Here is a 16734-nt window from a genome sequence, read left to right as displayed (position 1 = left end):
ATGACCCTGAATGGGTAGCTGATTTAGGATTTTTAGCAGACATTATGACTCTCCTAAATAATTTAAATCTGAAACTCCAAAAAGAAAACAATCTCATCAACGATATGATCAGCAAAATAAACGCTTTCCAGTATAAACTGAAGCTTCTCAAAAACAACCTTTCAGAGAAAAATATGCAACACTTTCCTTAACTAGGTAAGCGAGATATGAATTGTACCTTTATTAAAACAGCCTGATTTTTAAAACCGCTCTAATCAAAACGGGACTATGTTTTTGTTTGACAGCATCTGTGCAGGAAGGAGCGCGCTTTGAAAAATACGTCGAGGTGCTACAATCCCTTGAAAATGCGTTTAACGACCGATTCCAGGTAATGTGCAGGTATATGACATACAGCTAAATAAAGGAGATTGCGTTACATTTGAACGTGTAACATTACATTAAAACCAATAGTACACATCACATGTTTATTAAAATCTATCGCATTTTAGTACTTCGAAACAACGGCTTACATTACTTTCATTTATTAACATTGGCTTTCTTATTGTTTCAGGAAATTACCTACCTGCAGCCAATTCTCGATGTTTTTGCGAAACCTTTTTCGATAGATATTGAAAGTGCGAATTCAGTTTACATTTCGAACTAATTGATTTGCAAAGCGATGTTCACCGAAAGGCTGAGTTTTACAACACAAAAGATTTGCTCCAATTATACCAGAATTTGCCGAAGGAAGAATTTCCCAAGTTACACAGAGAAGGAGCGAAGATTATTTCTATGTTTGTTTCCACTTGTGTACGTGAAAGGTTTTTTTCTGTTTTGTCTTGTACAAAAACTAGATTGCGTGCGAGTATTTTTAATTGTAATTTAAAAAAATTCTCTCAGAATTGCTGTCAGCCAATCTCTTGTTCCAGATCTTAGTAGCATAACTGCAAATAAAATAAAGAGCACATAGGAAGATACATTTGTGTTGAAACCAAATTTAAAATTGTTACCATTACAGTTATTATATAAATCTCTTTTGTACCGGTACACCAAACTAAGCTCTCCACCTAGTGTATATTAGTATTTGGCAATGACGAAGACAACAGGGTAAAAGCTTTGAAACAGGTCGAGACAGGCGGCGCGAGCGACACAAGCTAAGGAAGTGAGAGGCAGCGCTGTTGCGCAAAGCGAGGAGTGGGGGGTCTGCACCGTCGTCAACATAGCGCAGCCGCCTTCTGCACTCTGCACTGTGCGATGCACCGGTGCATGCACCTTGTGCGGCCCTGCTCTAAACCAAATGATCTCAGGGAACGGCATATAGGGCGCCAATTAAAACTTCCCTACGCAAGAGGCGTTGCTTCCCACCCATTTTGCTGTCTAAACTCATAGTTGTCCGTGTTACGAGCATCAAGAAGACGTTTTTGACAACCTTTGATACTGATGATACCCCTCGAACCTTTCAACCCTTCTTTAAGGACTTTTGACGCTGCATTCGCTATAAATATAATGCCACCCCTTTGTAGTTCAGAGCTACCGCAATTTTTGCTCTAGTGTACAGGTTGGAACAGCTATGCACTGTTGGAAACCATTCGACGAAATTTGAATCTGATACGAAGCAGCCAAATGTGCTTATACTTTCCCAGCCCTTTTGTTTTGCGTCCTCCTGTGACATGATCACGGAGAGATGTGGCAATGACACATGCATGAATAAAATGGCAAAGGGTCCCTCTAAGACCTCCTAGTTCTACAAAACCCTCGGTGCCACCCACCCACCTTTATTGAGAATTTTATTAATGAACGTGTACAGACACACCCTGTGAAGTAGTTCGCGAATCCTCCACGTAGGCAAACTCTTGACACCCTCGCTGTTCCAGTTGCCTCCCTGCAAGCGTCTCTGACTACTTTAAAGCTGTTTCTGTAAACGCCCATCTTTAAATTCTCAGCAAAGATAGGCTGATGCCACCGAGAGTTTAGCTGGACTGGTCGTCTTAGAGAGGCCCTTTGCCATTTTATTTACGCATATGTCAATTATCAAGCCACAGGAGAACGCAAAACAAGAAGGCAGGAAAAGCATAGGAGATTTTTGCTGCTTCAGATCACTTTCAGTCTTCGACGAACGGTTTCCCGCATTGCCCAATGGTGCCAGATTGTACACCAGAGCAAAAATCGCGGACGGGCTGCACTGCAAAGGAGTGAGATAGCATTTAATGGGGATACGACCCCACAATGTTCTTACAAAAGGGTTGAAACGTCCGAGGCTGTGATCAGTGTCAAAGGTTGTGAAGAACGTCTTCCTGTCGCTCATGGCACTGTGAAGTCCTTTTCGACTGCGAAATGTGCTTCAACCAGCGCCTTAGGGAAATGATTCATTTCACTGACGCCCTATATGCCACCCCCTTGAGGCTATTTCATGTCCATTCTTAACAGAGAGGTGCCTTGATTGTTTTTGTTGCCAGCTCGTAAGAAAACAGCCTTATTTGAACCCTGGGCGTAGCGGTTCTGACTGCCATCGCAGGGATGTCAAAACAGGGCTTGAGACGTGGGTAAGAGAGGCTGTGCCGATCTTCCCATCGTAGGACACATTCATGGTGGAATTGGGCAGAATTGTGGTGAAATTTATTACCAGTGTGACATCATTAACCTACATTCCACGTCATGTGAACTTATTAACTGTGGCCCTTTTCTTTTGCATGTCTCGACACATTGTTGTTTGAAGCGTCATCAAGCTCAAGAGAGGCGTAGAACGGTGCTACACTTTTGCGCAACTACAAAGGTAGGTTGTAGGCACTTTTGAGCTAAATTTCAAACTTATGCGTTGAAATGGGACGCAATTACGGATTTTAGAAAAACTGATCCTTTAATTCTGTTCCTCAGTGTATTTTCGTGTAAACTGGTAGGCAAACATCAGTTCGCTAAGCTACTAGTTCTATACACAGGAGTACATCGAGAGAGAAAAACTCGCTGATATGTGCCATATCTTTTAATCTTGAGTTCTTTTATCACTTGTGTAGTGCGATTTGTAACATATGCTTTGTTTGCATTCCGAATTCCGTGTTGTTCTCTCCAAATACATATGAACTGCAAGCAATGTGTGTTTGGAATCGTAAAATACACTCCTGGAAATTGAAATAAGAACACCGTGAATTCATTGTCCCAGGAAGGGGAAACTTTATTGACACATTCCTGGGGTCAGATACATCACATGATCACGCTGACGGAACCACAGGCACATAGACACAGGCAACAGAGCATGCACAATGTCGGCACTAGTACAGTGTATATCCACCTTTCGCAGCAATGCAGGCTGCTATTCTCCCATGGAGACGATCGTACAGATGCTGGATGTAGTCCTGTGGAACGGCTTGCCATGCCATTTCCACCTGGCGCCTCAGTTGGACCAGCGTTCGTGCTGGACGTGCAGACCGCGTGAGACGACGCTTCATCCAGTCCCAAACATGCTCAATGGGGGACAGATCCGGAGATCTTGCTGGCCAGGGTAGTTGACTTACACATTCTAGAGCACGTTGGGTGGCACGGGATACACGCGGACGTGCATTGTCCTGTTGGAACAGCGAGTTCCCTTGCCGGTCTAGCAATGGTAGAACGATGGGTTCGATGACGGTTTGGATGCACCGTGCACTATTCAGTGTCCCCTCGACGATCACCAGTGGTATACGGCCAGTGTAAGAGATCGCTCCCCACACCATGATGCCGGGTGTTGGCCCTGTTTGCCTCGGTCGTATGCAGTCCCGATTGTGGCGATCACCTGCACGGCGCCAAACACGCATACGACCATCATTGGCACCAAGGCAGAAGCGACTCTCATCGCTGAAGACGACACGTCTCCATTCGTCCCTCCATTCACGCCTGTCGCGACACCACTGGAGGCGGGCTGCACGATGTTGGGGCGTGAGCGGAAGACGGCCTAACGGTGTGCGGGACCGTAGCCCAGCTTCATGGAGACGGTTGCGAATGGTCCTCGCCGATACCCCAGGAGCAACAGTGTCCCTAATTTGCTGGGAAGTGGCGGTGCGGTCCCCTACGGCACTGCGTAGGATCCTACGGTCTTGGCGTGCATCCGTGCGTCGCTGCGGTCCGGTCCCAGGTCGACGGGCACGTGCACCTTCCGCCGACCACTGGCGACAACATCGATGTACTGTGGAGACCTCACGCCCCACGTGTTGAGCAATTCGGCCGTACGTCCACCCGGCCTCCCGCATGCCCACTATACGCCCTCGCTCAAAGTCCGTCAACTGCACATACGGTTCACGTCCACGCTGTCGCGGCATGCTACCAGTGTTAAAGACTGCGATGGAGCTCCGTATGCCACGGCAAACTGGCTGACACTGACGGCGGCGGTGCACAAATGCTGCGCAGCTAGCGCCATTCGACGGCCAACACCGCGGTTCCTGGTGTGTCCGCTGTGCCGTGCGTGTGATCATTGCTTGTACTGCCCTCTCGCAGTGTCCGGAGCAAGTATGGTGGGTCTGACACACCGGTGTCAATGTTTTCTCTTTTCCATTTCCAGGAGTGTATATGGATGGACTCTAAAGTGGAATGATTCCATAAAACGAAAAGCTGCCTTGGGAGGGGTTGAGGTGGGTGTTTATCTACTTCGCTACACAAAGGCACAAAGTAGTGTAATTAGATTGCAAGTGCAACCACATTTACAAGACATGTCCGATTGAACAGGTGACCAGAAGTGTTAACGTGTTGGTCTACCACTGGTGGTGTTTGCTACCAGTTCGAATAATCGTCGTCAGTCATAAACCGTTATCCATTCTGAAGATACTGCAATATTAAAACGCCTTCGTTTGTTTGTCCCACAGATATATAAATTCTATGACAGACTGTTGTGGGATGTAAAGCACACTTTCTGGAAATTAAATAAAAAAAATGGTTCAAATGGCTCTGAGCACTATGGGACTTAACATCTGAGGTCATTAGTCCCCTAGAACTTAGAACTAGTTAAACCTAACTAGCCTAAGGACATCACACACATCCATGCCCGAGGCAGGATTCGAACCTGCGACCGTAGCGGTCTCGCGGTTCCAGACTGCAGCGCCTAGAAATTAAATAAGAGTTGATTTGTGTGGAAGTACATACGTTTCAGGTAATCAGGACCGATAATTGGTCATAGAACTATGTTCTATTTGTCTTTAGTTTCAGTTACCTGAACACGGCAATCTGTTACACAAACGCCTTAAACACTGATACATTGTAGACAATCACTTGATGGCTTTCTGCATTGTTCCGTTGGATGACTGTCTATTCCTTGCAATCAAATTATATTTTGGATTCAGTATGGGATGTATATGCTGCACAAGACTCAGTTTTTGACTAAACATTTGTTAATGACTAAAGGGATTTTATGACTGGCTATTGGCAGCAGGATTTCCATGTAGAACTCAGTTCCTCTACATGGAAATCGATTCACCACCTATGTTACTGGGCTCGAATACTTGCTATAGAGTCAAGACCAGGTAAGATCCATTACTATGGATGGCAAAAGCACCATCTTCCTAGTGGCTTTCTTTGCTAGGGTGAAGAATAAAAAACAATCTATGAAGAGTCATTGTCTCCATGGCATTAACTGTGAGACTTCCAAGACTAGCTATACATATCTAGAGACCTGACTGTCTTTCTGGCAAAGACATGGATACATAAAGGAGTCAATGTGTCGAGAAAACTTAGTACATTACTTATTAATAGCTTATACGCTGTTCACATGACCATGACGTCTCCTTTAGATGTGTTAGCTTAGTGTTCTAACGCTACAACATTTAACATTATTTGGGGTGAAGGAGGCACAGGTGTGTGTGTTGTTCTTAGCGTAAGTTCGTTTAAGTTCGATTAAATAGTGTGTAAGCCTAGGGGCCGATGACATCAGCAGTTTGGTCCCTTAGAACTCACCACAAATTTCCAATTTTTTCAGGGTGAAGAAAAATTCGCGCAGTGGGACGTTTCTGTATGATTCCTCACATACTAGCAAGACAAAAATGTCTCAAAATTTCACCCTGCGCATATTTCGGGCTGTAAATGGACGTTAAAGATTGGCAATCTGGCAACACTGTAATAAGATTTACGCTAACTAACTCTCTCACCATTTCGCAATAGTGCTGTGCAGTTGGTTATGGAACGTACACCACATATACGCAGTTGCGATGTCCTCAGTTTCTTTGTACACCTTTGGGCACAGGCCCTCCCACTGGACTTGGGTCGCTCAGATGCCATTTTGCATATTTATTTATTTATTTATTTATTTATGCATTTATTTTACCTGGCCATATTATATTGTGACATAATTATCTCACACTGTGTGCCTTTCATTACTGTGTCATATTTGGTGCACAAATACGTCAGCACTGAGCTAGATTGGAGCGCATATTGCTCAGAAGCACTGGGATCCCTTTCAACCTCTAAGTAAGAAATAAAATGATTGTTATCACTGTTGGCTATGAGGTCCCATTCAGGCTCGGCCACCATGTGCAAGTCTTATTTCAGTCGGCGCCACATTGGGCGACTTGCCGCCGATGATGAGGACGGCATTATGATGAGGACAACAGAACACCCAGTCCACGAGTGGAGAAAATCTCCAACCCGGGAATCTAACTCAGGCCCAGTGCATGGGAGGCAAGCACGTTACCACCTAGCTAAGCAGGCGGACAACCTCTAAGTACAGACAGCAAATACAAGTGCTCACGCAATAGAATTATAGAAATGAAAAGAAATTAAAATTGCTCATGGGTTGGGTTCTAAACTTGCGTACTGTTTGCTGCCTCGGGACGCCAGTGCAATTGACTGAAAGCGTGATGACGTCAACTCGCACAAGTAACGCTATTGGCCATGGACGGCAAGGGGAGAGGAGGAATACTGGTATATTTGGAGGGGGACGGAATTCTGGGAATTGTGATGCTGATGTCATTGATTCCAGGAATGATGACGTCAGTAAATTCCTCGCCACAATTCTCACTGACCACGTACTCGGATCAACACTTTCCAGAAACCTGTTAACAACAATTTTGTGTTGTTTTCAATAAGTCAGTGGCAACTTTAGCCCTTGAGTCCAACAAGACATATACCAATTAAAGAGACGGTTTCATAACGTGTACACAACAGCCACAAAATTTGGGAAGCTCACGAAAGATACCTACCATTAGCTTTTGGACAATGATTTGCGAACTTATGTGAAAATGGAGCCGTTTCTATACATTATTGGCAAGTGGGTTTAGCAAAGCTATTCCTTCTTGTACGATGACTTGGTTGTCGATGAAATCGGATTATAGACGTGTTCATTGAAAGTAGTTCCGCCAAAGTGCATGCCGCTCTGTCAATCGCACGACTTAACTTTCACTGACAGTTGATTTAATGACAGAAGTACCCTCTTATCTTCGCACAGGAAACGGAAATCACACGTAGTAGTGGTGCGATTAATAAAATACACCCATGGATCATTAATCAACTGCAGGCTCCAGCTTCTTTGATACGGTTAGTTTAACGGGAAGTTATCCCCAAATAGTGAGGTATTTAGCAACGTTAATGACATTATCTTTCCTAATGATATTAACACTAAAAAAATTTGATTTCGACAAGCGCCTTCCTACGTTGCTCGTGGGACCTTTAATTGCAATGGTTTGAATGTTTTTATGACACATAACCCTGGAAAAAGCATTGGCAAAAATTATGGTTGTATATGATTTGTGTTTGTAGAATGTATTTTTAACGAGATTAAAAAGGCTTCCTTATTTTGTCCATAATACCAATTTATTTCTCGATCTCAAAAAACTATTTGGCGATTGATATAACACAATTCTGCGACAGCATAAGAAAGAAAAATCACATTCGATTCTAATATGGAATGAAAATACTCGAAACTATGCTCTTAACCACTACACTACTGTTTGGCTTAGTTTAATGCTGCGCCAGTGAACTATAAAATTGGCATTGGAACTTTGAAATTTCTCGGACACTATTAAGACAAAATAAGTGTCCCTTTGTTTTCACCAGTCTTTCACCGACCGCAGTTTCTAATGTGCGAGAGGGCGGCGTACGGTGAGTTTGCCTTTTAAGAGATACACTAGCGGGAAAAAAATCACGACCCGAAAAAAAAATTAATGTAGAATAATGAAACTTCATTTCTCTAGGTAACATACTTAACCGATTAACATTGCGAGATCACAGGTTAATGTAAGCGCGAGATAAGACGTTGCAAATGTGGAATTCTGGTACATTAATAACTGGTGTATCCGCCACAATATTGAATGCGAGCATGCAAACCTTCATGTTATGTGTTGCATAGGTGCCGGATGCCAGTCTGTGGGATGGAGTTCCAGGTCTATTAAACTTAGTCCTGTATTTGCTCCATTGGAGACAGATGTGGCAGTCAAGCAGGCGAAGGAAACATGTCGACACACTGTAGAGCATGCTGGGTTATAACTGCGGTGTGTGGGAGAGCATTATCCTGTTGGAAAACATCCCTCGAAATGCCGTTCATGAATAGCAGCACAACAGGTCGACTCACCAGACTTACGAACAGTTTTCCAGACAGGGTGCGCGGGATGATCACGGGAGTGTTCCTGCTATCGTGCGAAATAGCCATTCACACTGTAACTCCGGTTGTAGGCTGGTGAGCTTAGCACGCAGACAGGTTGGTTGCAGGCCCTCTACTAGCCTTCTCCTAAATAACACAGTGCCATCACTGGAACCTAATCAGAATCAACATTCATCAGAATACACAACAAACCTCTACCCTGCTCTCCAATGAAGTCGCAAATGGCAGTGGTTGATGGTCAGCCGGCCGGGGTGGCCGAGCGGTTCTAGGCGCTACAGTCTTGAACCGAGCGGCCGCTACGATCGCAGGTTCGAATCCTGCCTCGGGCATGAGTGTGTGTGATGTCCTTCGGTTAGTTAGGTTTAAGTAGTTCTAAGTTCTAGGGGACTGATGACCTCAGAAGTTAAGTCCCATACTGCTCAGAGCCTTTTTTTTTATGGTCAGTAGAATGCACGCTACAAGGTGTCTGGCTCAGAACTGTCCTTCAAGTATCCGATTTGCGACAGTTCGTTGTGTTACTGTGTTGCTATTTGCTGCTCAGATTGCTGCTGCAGATGCAGAACGATATGCCAGAACCGTACGTCGAATATGATGGTCTTCCCTCTGGGTAGTGCCACATGGCTGGCGGGTCCAGGTCTTCTTGCGACCTTACATTCTCGTGATCACCGCTGTCAGCAATCGTGTACAGTGGCTACATCCCGCCAAGTCTTTCTGCAGTATCGCAGAAAGAAAATGCAGATTCTTGTAGCCCTTTTACACGACATCGTCCGAAGTCAGTGATGTGTCTTTCTCACCTTAAAGGCATTCTTGACTAGCTCATCACATCCAATCTCAAAGTTAAGTAACGATCACGTCGGTTACAACGAGTATTTGAAACAAACTTGATATGCATCCTCATATTGCAGCTACTAGCGTCACACTTACGCGACTGGCACGAAATGGGAATAGACATGTTTCAGAAACAGAAACACTCTTCGAACTTTCGTTTCCGTCGTAGAACTTCTCCTTAGTGTTGCGATATTTTTCCATCAGTGTAGTTTGAGGAAACTGCCGATGTAACTCCACGTCTGCACATGGGACACTGAGTCATTGCAGTATTTCCGCATCCGAAACATTGGTCGGGCAATGCCTACGGATCCCAAATCTTTATCTTGAGAAATTAATATACTATCGAAATTAATCACCACGATCCATGTCCCTCAGGACTGTTGATATTAGCGTTCTTAACGTAAGGTTAAACCTTGCTGATGCTGAGGAAAGGCGCTACAGTCTGGAACCGCGCGACCGCTACGGTCGCCGGTTCGAATCCTGCCTCGGGCATGGATGTGTGTGATCTCCTTAGGTTAGTTAGGTTTAAGTAGTTCTAAGTTCTAGGGGACTGATGACCTCAGAAGTTAAGTCCCATAGTGCTCAGAGCCATTTATTTGCTGTGGAAAATGATATGTTTTATTTCCTGTGATTTGTGGATTTTTCCCCTGTTTTTTCTGATTCTCTTCCTGAAACTATTATTGCTGAGAATTTAGATGAAAGTTTAGGGTGGTAGTTGGGGTTGCAACGCACCGGAACTGGAATGACGTGATACTATCCGGTGGCGAGTGCCCCACACTGTAACCTCCAGTACCCAAATTTTTAATACGACTCTAAGATGTCTTAAATGACATGTACTTGGCGTTTATGAGCTGTGTACGGGCGATTTCAAAACGGGAATATTTATGGATGAAATGATTTAGGTTTCTTCTTTAAATGTTTACATTATATGAACAACAAATTCCTATAAATTCGTTGCCTTACCGATGTTGAACGTTTTATACATTGCTGCGGAGTGACTGAAGCATGAGGATTCTATTACCTATAACTGTTTCTCTTCCTAGCTTTTGCCTATTTATGTGGCCTTGGCTAAGCAAGAGCTGATGAGCAACTGTATCTTGAGACTAGTTAATGTTCGTAGGATCTGTGCTAAATGATTTATTAAACGTACCCAATAGTCTCCAAGATGAAATGAAATTAAAACTAGCGTTGTCCACTTGGTCATATTCTGCCGAAAGTGCTGTAATATTTAACACAGCACTCTGTTTTAAAAATTCACTTCGATAATTCTCATTTCAGTGTTGTAATGGCCCAGTGGATTCGTTAGTATGAAACAAGTGGGAAATAACCTACGAGCAAACTGCGCTATTTACGAGGCACTACACGGAAATCCCGTCCCACGCTTGGTTAAGGTAGCCTCCTGTAATTACTTTCGTTCGTCTCTGTCTTAAGTTGTCTGGAAACTAAAAAAACACTCATTCATCAGTCGCTTTTCGCTTTTATTGACAATGCATCACCGGCGGTTAAATTGTTGTACTCGTTGCTGGTACACCATACTTTTCGTCCCTGTAGTTCTTATAGAATGAACGATAATTTTGCTTAAGAATAACGTATTCGACCCATTACTGTCGAATGTTCCCGTCTCTTAATCAATGGAATGTTATCTTTTCATTTGTGTTACTACGTGTACCAATATAAGCCATCATAAGGAAAATTGTTTTCAGATGCATAATATTAAAATAAATGTTATTTACTTGTGATGTTAATAACATCTAATGATGTTAAAAAGAGAATCGCTTACGGTGAATGAGTTTTTTAGTTTGAGCTCGGTTGAGGCAGAAAACGTTCTTCATTTGGGATGTTCGAGTTGCAGGCATTACATTTGGATGTCATTCATAACTGCGATTTATACCCAAATCATAGTTAGGGAAATGACAACAAAGCTCATTGGCCTACACTAGGTATTTCTACTCCCAGGAAACGCGATGGCAGCCGGCATTGGCGCCTCGAGATTCCCCGCCAGTTCAAGAAACACATCGGCTAAGGAAACAAATTCTGCCTGCTGCTATGCCACTAGGCTAATGAAGAGTTGACAACATCGTAGAACACGTTTCGCAATCATTTGGCCATCGATTTACTTCTTGGAGTGGTTCAGAACTATGCTGGTAAATTCACTCGATATTTTTATGTCATTTAGATTAAATATACTGAATGATCCTCACTTTAGAGATGACATAGTGGTAACAAATTTATGTTTAAGCCTACAAAGCTCGTTTCTACATAAACTGCAGGTTACTTCGCCAGTTGCGCTATGAATTCTCCATCTTAGCCATCATCATTGCAACAACTAGGGAACGGTGTCTGCTACAGCTGTCACGCGTTATCTTCGCGCTTCAAGCCGTAGACTGCGTTAGTTTTCGGTCCTGGCTGCACTCAATGTTTTTAACTGCTCTCAAAAAGTCAGTACAAGGCAGATCGACAGTCAGTGAAGAAATCTTAAGACAATTTATTCCTCAAAAGTTTGGTCACTACGTTGTTTCTGTACCCTGTAGATCTAAAGGTGAAGAGCTTGCAGAATTGCGCACTTGGTAATTCCTGTTTCTTCTACTTATGTCCGCTGTATTGACGTAACTGTGACACTCAATGATTTGTTAACCTGATTTCATTGTATACTGATGCTAATGCTACATTTGCATACTTGGTGGTAGTCCTATAAGGCTACTTCACTATGACGGTGGACTGAAACGTAGACAGACGGTGTGGAAGCCGAGAGTGCGTATTCAGGTTCAAGTGGCTCTGAGCACTATGGTCATCAGTCCCCTGGAACTAAGAACTACTTAAACCTAACTAACCTAAGAACATCACACACATCCATGCCCGAGGCAGGATTCGAATCTGCGACCGTAGCGGTCGCGCGGTTCCATACTGTAGCGCCTAGAACCGCTCGGCCACTCCGGCAGGCGTATTCAGGTAATTCGTTAGAAATTTAAATACTTTGTTTTACTAAAAATGCTTTTTTTTCCTAGAACACAGCAAATAACAATAAGAATTAAGTTATTTAGCAGATATATAATCTACCGTGTTAACTAAAACAGTCGGACAGTGCTCGAATAGTTTTTCCGACTTCATGTCTGCTGACAATATGTTGTTAGCACTTCGTCTCCCCGGGTTCCCGGGTTCGATTTCCAGCGGAGTCAGGGATTTTCTCTCTGCCTCGTGATGACTGGGTGTTGTGTGATGTCCTTAGGTTAGTTAGGTTTAAGTAGTTCTAAGTTCTAGGGGACTGATGACCATAGATGTTAAGTCCCATAGTGCTCAGGGCCATTTTTGAACTTCGTCTCCTTGCATGTTATGCTGTGTTAAAAGGCAGCTGTCCCGTTCAGCATAACCATAAGGCGAGGGGTCTCGCGAATTCTGTCATCGGCTGTACATTTGCAATGCCGTCCTATACAATGATGAAGGTGATGTACCAACAGACAGACAGCCACTGGAAGAGCACGTCGTTCTTGTCCTTGTGGACACAGCGAAGGAAGTAATGTGACAACAGATGACTTCGTCATATCGTCCAGCTTACCAACGAAATTCAACAGAAGAAAACGCTGTTAGTGGGAACAGCGAACAAGATTTGCCGATAACTCCGCAACTGCATGAAGTAGAGTCATTCTGATAGGCCAGAAAATACCATGAAGGGGAAAAGAATAAGAATATCCTGATCACCATACTACACAATGTAACAGTGAGTGAAAAAATCGAGAAGAATCCAAAAACGGTTAACTTCAATAATGCCATAAAATACGCTATGAACTTCGTTTACCAAATGATTTGTAAATGTTCGACTATCGTTGCTTACAGGAGTTTGATAATGCGTGCCTTTGTAATTACCTAGGCATGGCACCAATGAATTCGTGATCATTTACAATCAGATAACCACAAACCACCTGGAGAGAAGAGCGTTCATTAAACAGATGACAAATGACCTCACGAATGGGGAACAACAAAGAGAGGACCAGGAGCAAGAAACATAGTAGAACTGAGAAGTGACTGTAGAACCGAAAAAACAAAGAAGTAAAGACGTGTCAGATAGGAATGTGCAAAGGAAGCAAGTCCAGCAACAGCTCAGTAAGAGGAACAAAGGACGATAACCTGCTCAGATTGTGACGTCAATGTTTAGAAAAAAATGACTGAAATAAATGAAGATACGTGAGAAACAGGTCAGTTTTCTGGGAATACATGCAATGTTTTGCACCCGAAACAGCAAAAGTGTTAGACATTCAAGGTAAGGTTTCGATTGAAATGTGTACATTATTTTCAGATAAATTAAAAAAAGTCTTACTTTGACTCTGTTGTTGGATTTTGAAGTAAATGTCATTGGGTTCAAACGATCTATTCCTTCTGTTTTAGGGGTGTAGCATTGTCCACTGTTCTAGTGATAATAGTGTTCATATCACACAATATTCTCATGCTAACCGTTTCAGTCACAAAAAAACATTTCACGCTCTGGACGTTACTTTTTTACACGGTGTTTGTGTGAGAGACAGAATATTATAAAATGGTTCACATGTCTCTGAGCACTATGGGACTTAACTTCTGAGGTCATCAGTCCCCTAGACGTTAGAACTACTGAAACCTAACTAACCTAAGGACATCACACACATCCATGCCCGAGGCAGGATTCGCACCTGTGACCGTAGCGGTCGCGCGGTTCCAGACTGTAGCGCCTAGAACAGCTCGGCCTCCCCGGCCGGCGAATATTATAAGATTAAAACTGTTCGCCCCCCCCCCCCAAACCCCCGCCCCTCCCCCTCGATGATCATAGCGGAAAAAGCATAACAGAACTACTGTCTCACTGCAAAATAGAACTACTATTTCATTTATTCGTTGTAATTACGACGTATCACAAATCCACTCGCAATTGTAAAACATTTAGCTTTAAAAGACGTGGCAGTGGCAATACTGACAAATGAAGAACATCTTTTTGAACAAAAACAGTATCGGTTGCGAAATTACTTAATGTCAGTGATGCGTTTCACACTTTTGGGGCATCATCAGATTGTTACTTTCAATTAGATGCAATTGGAGAAAAAGGCCATGGTGCAATCCTGCACGGCTACGCAGACAACGTGAAATAAAAGTAGTAAGAACTTACATCAGTCTAGAGGGATACGCGACCCATCAGCCATAAAACCACGTACAATGTAAAATAGCGACCAAGGTAACTGGATGTATAATCCGTCTCTAACATCTAAACTATGAAGTGGGCCTAGCGGAAGGAGAGAAACAGCCAAAATAACACAGAGAAAATACAAATACGTGGAGAAGAAATTTTCCACGGTTATCGTATGTTACCTTGAGCACACCAGCCAGCTCCGCAGGGGCAGAAGGTAGAACAAGATGGGGCCACGGTTACAAAAGCGCTTTACGAGCCGCACACGGCACAATGTCTGTATTGGCGCGCACACAAACATTACTCTGACAAATTGCGATACTGGTGCCGCGTCTAGTGCAGCAAGAAGTACCCAGGTGTCCTGCGTGACCGGCATAAGGAATATTTTCGAAAAACAAAAATGCGTAAAACTAGTAATTAAATTGTATATAAGCAAACAAATACAGTCACACAAAAGCCCGAAATGAAATAAAAGTACTCCCATATAAAAAACTGGTGAAATTATCACATGAGAATCAATGAATTAAAATATGTCGTTGAAACTCCGTCACATGGAGTAAAACCTCTAAATTTGGGAGTATATTCGTAGGGTATGCTTTCTGAATCGATAAAACTTCAAAATACTAGGATCGGGGACAGTGTTAAGCATTGCAAGCAAGAGACAAACAGACTTAGACGTTAAAAAAAAAAAAAAAAAACCTAAGCTATAAAAATCTGAAGGGGTACTGGCAACTACGATGAAAATTCATGAAAAAACCTCCTTTGAAATATCGTTCCCCCAACTTCCCATACAAACCTAAAGAACAGAGTGGTGCTGTCGAAATAAAATACAATCACTGCACCAACGTTCCGAATACTGGTAACATTGTATCATATGTTAGATTACTGCTGATTAGTTAATCGTTCAGCAATTTGTCAACTTCGAGATGTTTAACAATTTATAGCTCCCCTAGTAGATTCAACTTCTTCCTCTTCTGTACAAAGGGTAGTATCCTTGTGTTTTCTCGTGTGGGGGACTGGTTCAAATGGTTCAAATGGCTCTGAGCACTATGGGACTTAACTGCTGTGGTCATCAGTCCGCTAGAACTTAGAACTACTTAAACCTATGTAACCTAAGGACATCACACACAGCCATGCCCGAGGCAGGATTCGAACCTGTGACCCTAGCGGTCTCGCGGTTCCAGACTGCAGCGCCGAGAACCGCTCAGCCACTCAGGCCGGCGGGGGACTGGTACCCGCTGGACTTCAGATGCTCAGAAATTTCGGAATTTTGATTACTCTGACGTTTCTTCATTAACACGTGCTCCCTAAACCTGGTCTTTAATGTTCGTCTGGCCTGTATATGACTTTTCGCAATCGCTATACTCCAATTAATACACGGCCGACCCTGCATACCAATCTTTCTGAGGGCGTCCATTGTGCATATAACAAAATTATACCAAAGTTTATTACCAGTAGTGTGAACAAAACGCAAATCCTGGTTTTTAGAGTTTATATGGGGTTACTTTTATTTCATTTTTGGCTTTTATGTGTCTGCATTGGCTCCCTTGTATACATTTTACTTTCCAGTTTTACTCACTTTTGTGTTTCGAAGCCGGATGAAGTGGCCGAGTGGTTCTAGGCGCTACAGTCTGGAACCGCGTGACCGCTACGGTCGCAGGTTCGAATCCTGCCTCGGGCATGGATGTGTGTGATGTTAGGTTAGTGTTGTTTAACGTCCCGTCGACAACGAGGTCATTAGAGACGGAGCGCAAGCTCGGGTTAGGGAAGGATGGGCAAGGAAATCGGCCGTGCCCTTTCAAAGGAACCATCCCGGCATTCGCCTGAAACGATTTAGGGAAATCACGGAAAACCTAAATCAGGATGGCTGGAGACGGGATTGAACCGTCGTCCTCCCGAATGCGAGTCCAGTGTGCTAACCACTGCGCCACCTCGCTCGGTGTGTATGTGATGTCCTTAGGTTAGTTAGGTTTAAGTAGTACTAAGTTCTAGGAGACTGATGACCACAGCAGTTGAGTCCCATAGTGCTCAGAGCCATTTGAACGATTTGGTGTTTCGAAAATGTGCCGTAAACCAGTCACGCGCGTCACCTTGGTGCTTCTTGCCGCACTATACGCGGCACCTGTATTTCAATTAGTCATAGTACTGTTTGTGTGCGCGCCAATACAGACATTGTTCGCACCGCGGTTTTGGAACCGTGGCTCTATCTTGTTCTGCCTGGCGGAGCCGGCTG

The sequence above is a fragment of the Schistocerca nitens genome, chromosome 3, assembly GCF_023898315.1.
Source record: "Schistocerca nitens isolate TAMUIC-IGC-003100 chromosome 3, iqSchNite1.1, whole genome shotgun sequence".
Taxonomy (NCBI): domain Eukaryota; kingdom Metazoa; phylum Arthropoda; class Insecta; order Orthoptera; family Acrididae; genus Schistocerca; species Schistocerca nitens.
Note: the sequence above shows the minus strand (reverse complement) of the source record.